Raw genomic sequence first — 6,520 nt, forward strand, 5'->3', positions numbered from 1 at the left:
ATGTCACATACAATACTCACAGTCAATTACGGCTTTCCAAAAGTTCACTTAAATGCAAGTTTTCCTCCATGGTATTTCATCTTTTCTGCAGTTGATGTTGTGAAACAGCCACTGGCATAATTGGATTAATTTCAATTATTTATTATTTATTACCAGCTATTTATATAGCGCACACATATGCTGCAGCACTTTACAGAGAATATTTGACCATTCACATCAGTCCCTGCCCCAGTGGAGCTTACAATCTATATTTCCTACCACATACACACTAAGGTTCATTTTTTGTTGGGGGCTAATTAACCTACAGGTATATATCTGTAGTGTGGGAGGAAACCTGAGTTCATGGAGGAAACCCACGCAAGCACAGGGAGAATATACAAACTCCACACAGTTAGGGCCGTAGTGGGAATTTAACTATTACACCATCTGTGCTGCCCAGGAGTTGATATAGAAATTATAGATTGAGCATTATTAGAAGATATAAGAAAATAAGCATGGAGATCATTTCTCATTATGATCAATTTTCTGCATTTGGATCTCACACATGGTTTACACTGCTGCTTATGATGACAGCAGATATTCAGAGTAGTTTGTTCATGTCACATTAAGTTTTGAACACTTGCTTTAATGAATTCTCACTAAAAGCTCATCTGAACGAGCCCTTAAGCAATGTAAATAAATAACTCTCAACATGTTTTACTACAGCTGTTGTCAAAGTCTGATGACTACTGTATGAAAGGCTTCATGCATTTGCTAGTTCTAGTCTAATAATTAGAGAGTTTCAAATTGCTAACCCATATATTTAGAGAAAGACGAAGCAGTACACCACTTCATTATACTAATTTTATACCTGTCATAGAACAGACATCTATTGTTTCATGTATTCAATAGCACATAAAAATGGCTTCTACATTTCTCTCTTTACTTCTGCACATTTTGTTAGGTGTGGTACAAAAGGCAAAAATCAGAATGTTGACATTCTGGTATGAATGTCGACATGAACACGATGTCGACATTTATATAATGTCAAAATTGCCAGAATGTTGACAGTCAACATATTGACCATACGCCTTTCTATAGTTGTCTTAACTAACCCTAAACTTAACCCAAACCACAGCCTAACCTTAACACTAACCCTAAAATTGGATAAAATCGGCTTTTGACACTCACAGTCTTTTTTAGTTAAATGTATATAGATAGATTGATAGGCCCAGCTGCCTTCTTTGTGTAACCCACACTATATATTAAACCTTGTATAGGCTGCAGTCATGGGACTTTCAAACATATTAAAACATGCTGCAAGCAGCAAAGATTATTATTATTATTATTATTATTATTATTATCAGTTATTTATATAGCGCACACATATTCCGCAGCGCTTTACAGAGAATATCTTACCATTCACATCCATCCCTGCCCCAATGGAGCTTACAATCTATATTCCCTACCACATGCTCACACACATACACACTAGGGGTAATTTTATTAGGAGTCAATTAACCTACCAGTATATTTTTGGAGTGTGGGAGGAAACCGGAGCACCCGGAGGAAACCCACGCAAGCACAGGGAGAATATACAAACTCCACACAGTTAGGGCTGTAGTGGGTATCGAACCCACGACCTCAGTGCTGTGAGGCAGTAATGCTAACCATTACACCGTCAGATTAATTCAATGGTTTCAATCCATAGGGTCTATTCATGAAGCAGAGAAGAGTCCTGTTTATCTGAAAAAAAGGCTCTTCTCAGCTTCGTGCAATTCATAGAGAAGCTTATTACTTATCCAACAGTGTACCTGCTCCTTGCTTGCATCGCATCACTATACTTTTGTATGGTGAGTGCAATTCATTAAATAACTGAAAGCTAAGCTTTCCATTCTTTTGCTTGCTTTGCATTCACCATCTCAGAATGGCATAAGGAGGCTTGTTAGGGGAGAAGAGTAGAGAAGACAGCTGTCTCCCTGCCTTCTCTCTGGCCCCTTTATGGAGAAGTGCATATGCCGGGTCTCCTCATCCTAAACCTGACTGCTGACTGACTCCTCCCACCATGCTCTCCCACTCTGCTAACATGACTCTGCTGATTCCCTGCTGCAACCTGGACCCCAACCCCCATGATCTTCACACTGTCTCCCTCCCTGGTCTGAGGTGACCCTGCGCTGGGTCACCTCACTCTGCTGAGTGCCTGCTGCTACCCTGCCCCCCCATGTGGTCTACATGTTGTCCCCCCATCTGCCACTGTGTATCCCCCCAGCACTACTCTCCCCTTCTGTTTGCTGTGTCAAAGGGTTCTATCCAGCATGCACATGCACAGAACATAATAGGAAAGTTAAAGTAAACAATAAAACAGTGAAAAAAAAAATAGACTGGACCTCATCACTGGCATATACCACATCACAGGTGAATCACTACTTATCTATGCTGTAGATCACATCAAACTGATGTGATCTATAGTGATAAGTATCAGTTCTGTACTGCACATCTTTATGAATAAACCCCCATATTAGAATTTTCAGCAGGGACACATTAAAATTGCAAAACACACTTACCCTTAAGTAGGTACACCACTAGTGGCATTCAGCAAAACACACCATGAGGGCATGGCGGCATCTCCCTGAAGTAGTCTGTCCCAGTCAAATGATGTCCTCAGTGCATGCCGGCAAGGCAAGCTTCCAGCGCTCACACATTACCACAAACTCATCAGCTGGGAGGTTGCTAAGAGAAAAATTATAACTCTTTGCGCTAATAATACAAAAGATACCGTTTAGCACTAATAATACAAAAAAATAGGTATGGTAAAAATCACATACTGATTATAAATCACCTATAAAAAGGTTTATTAATAATAAATTGACCACTCAAATAAAATAAAACATCACATATAACTTCCATACATAGAATGATATACATTCAGGACGACTCCTTGGCGACCGTTTTTAAGGCAACACAAGATATGTTTTATTGGTGCACCTGCTGAGATCCACCTCCTTATCCACCTCCTGAAACAATCCTAAGTAACCCAAATCTGATCCTTAACTTGAACGTCTACCGGCTGAAACAAATCTGAACCAGTGTCATTCATTTAAATTTTCACAATGGAATCTTGCATATGCTGATTTTTAAACAATCTAGTCAAGAGTATTGGCGTATATCATAACCAAAGAATAAATAGATAGACGTATACTATCTAGTCATACTACGTCTAATAACTTATATGCACAAATAGCATAGATAAATAGCAATAATGAATTCTATACATAATGTGAATTATCAATAGAAAAGAAGTATACCCATCTGTGTCTAGAACCCATGACCCATCCCAACCCATGTCACTACCAATACTCTATCTTACCCTTGGTTTATACCACTCACTTTTTAAGGGTGTTAAACAATTATTCTATATTATTACTAGAGAGTTTAAACAGTGATAAGGAACTTATTTACTTACTCTAAGGATACACATCAAACGTAAAACATAAATAACAGAGGAGGCGGACAATGGATCATATTGGTTATAATAAATCTAGCTGTCACATGAAACAAAACTATAATGTCAGTCATATCAAAAATATATTTTGACACACGTAAATCTATTCGCATCCAAATACCTAAAAATTATACGTATAAAGATAAAAAATATAAATAAATATTTTAACATACAAAATCTAACTATCCAGGTCTAGAACCCTTACCCCAATTTACCCTAACCCATTGCACTACCATTGCTCTATATACCACATGACATTATCATCATACAAATATAGAGTAGTAAACAGAGGTATTTATTTGTATAATGATAATGAGTCATGTGGTAAATAGAAAAGAGAAATAAAATTAAAACTACATTAGTGTACTATAAGACCACCAACAATAAAACTAAAATAAAGGGGGTCATTCAGACCCGCTCGCGAGCAAAGGACGCTCGCAAGTGGGTCGATGTTGCCCCACTGCGCATGCGCACGACAGAGGGAGCTTTGTCGTGCGCATGCGTGAGACCCGGATAGCGACGGGCTCTCCGTCGCTCCGGGTCTCGCACCAAAGGGGGCGTACTGTCGATGTTGATTGACAGCACGACCCCTTTGGTGGGCGTGCCGGGGGCGTGGCTGCCAGACGGAGGCGTTCCCATGGGAACGCCTACCGTCTGAAGCCGGTCCCACTGACATCACTAGTGATGTCAGTGGGAGTGATTTTGGCTCTGATAGAGCCAAAATCACTCCAGGGCTTGCGGCAACGAGACCCTACCGCAGGGTCTCCGTTGCAAGCCCGATGGTCGCGATGGTCAAGACCATCACGACCATCATCATGGACGCTCGCATATGCTGAGGGCGGTCACCCACAGCTATGCGAGCGGCCAGGAGGCCGCTCCATTTTCATGGAGGAGGGCCCTGATTCAGAGCAAGCGATCTGGTCAGAGCGTTCGGCTCTGAATCAGGCCCAGTCCATAAAATACTTTTTTCTTAAAACAATATAAATACATGAATCTTTATAAATGGCATAGTCAACTGTATATCTATTATGTCTTGATGATGCCTAAAGAACAAAATGAAAACATTTACTGGCTACAAAGTATAATGTAAAGAAAAAAAATATTTTATCACAAGAAGAAGCTAAAATTTAAATTTTCATTGAGACCATGAGTTTACAGTATTGAATTTAAAAATCCAGCGTGTTTCTAACCGCAGAAGCGCATGATCCCTGTCACCTCTTCTTAATTTAGGAGGGATGAAGTCAATGATTTTATATTTAAGGGAACCAGATAATGTTTAAATTCTTTGATACATTTGTACATCCTCACTCAGGAAGGAAATTTTAAATTAATTATACCCTGAGCTGCACAAGCAGTCATGTTGTTGTGGACATCTGTATATATTGAAAACTACCCACAAATTTAAGGAAAGAATGGCGCTCCACCTGTCGGTGATAAGCCAAGCCCTTGATGGCAAGGATAGTGACCAGCCAGTGGCGCATCATTTCAAATAATTTTTCAAAGAATTTAAACATAATCTGGCTTCCCTTACTATTTTTAAGGCATTGTCAAGACACAAAAGATATAGTTATATATGTTATATATAAAGATACATGTATATTGATGTAATCTCTTGTTATTATGCATGTTTTAAGAAAAAGCGTTAATGGATTTTGTTTATAGCTTTATTGGTGGTGGTGTTATAGTTCACTTCTGTAGTTGGCTTCCTTGATCTCTTAGCAACTGCCCAGTAAATGAGTTTGTTCTGCTGTGTTGGGGATTCTGTATGATTTACCACCGGCCGCCAAATCCCAACAGCGACATCCCGGCAGCAGTGAAAATCCCGATCGTCGAAAGGTAAGTATTTCCTAACCCAATTCTACCCCTAACCCTTCCTTAGGGGTGCCAGGCCCTAACCTCCCCCAAAGTGCCTAACCCTAATCCCCCCTCTATGTGCATAAACCTCACCCCCCATCCCCACCGCCTAACCCTAACGTACCCCTCCAAGGGTGCCTAACCCTAACCCTCCCTTTCCCTAGCCTAAACCTAAACTCCCAAAGAGGGGTGTGCCTAACCCTAAGACCTCCCCGGGAACCCTAAACCTAACCCTCCCCCCCCCGCAGCTGTCTGCGGCTGTCTGCTTACCTTAAATCGGAAAGCCGGGTATCAGGCTCCCAGCATAGGGAAAATCACAGGTGTCAGAATTTTGACGATTGTCATTTAACCCTTGCTGGGATTAGATGGTAGGGATTCCATCCATCACTGCTCCCCTGTGTGTGAGCTGGAGGCTACCTGCCCAGCATGCACCGATGAAGTCATTTGGCTGGGACAGACTGCTGTGGGGAGATGCCATTGTGCACTTGTGGTGTACCAATTTAAGGGTATGTTTTGTATTCTTCATGTATTCCTTGATAAAAATTCATATAAAAAATTGAAACATTGGAATCATCTTTACTGTAGTATGATCTAATATGTTTGAAAGTCCCATGAGTGCCGTCTATACAAGGATACAAGGTTTAATATACACACACACACATATATATATATATATATATATATATGTATATATATATATATATATATATATATATATTACCGTTCAAAAGACTTTTCTTTATCAAATGAGTTGTAAAATGAATAGAACATATAGTAAAGACATTGGCAAGGTTAGAAATTAATGATTTTTATTTGAAATAATAATTTTGTCCTTCAAATTTTGCTTTCGTCAAAGAATGCTCCTTTTGCAGCAATTACAGCATTGCAGACCTTTGGCATTCTAGCTGTTAATTTGTTGAGGTAATCTGAAGAAATTTCACACCACGCTTCCTGAAGCACCTCCCGCAAGTTGGATTGGCTTGATGGGCACTTCTTACATACCATATGGTCGAGCTGCTCCCACAACAGCTCAATGGGGTTGAGATCTGGTGACTGCGCTGGCCACTCCATTACAGATAGAATACCAGCTGCCTGTTTCTTCCCTAAATAGTTCTTGCATAATTTGGAGGTGTGCTTTGAGTCATTGTCCTGTTGGAGGTGTAAATTTGCACCAATCAAGCGCTG

This window comes from Taudactylus pleione, unplaced genomic scaffold (genome assembly GCF_031769625.1).
Source record: "Taudactylus pleione unplaced genomic scaffold, aTauple2 ptg000296l, whole genome shotgun sequence".
Lineage (NCBI taxonomy): Eukaryota > Metazoa > Chordata > Amphibia > Anura > Myobatrachidae > Taudactylus > Taudactylus pleione.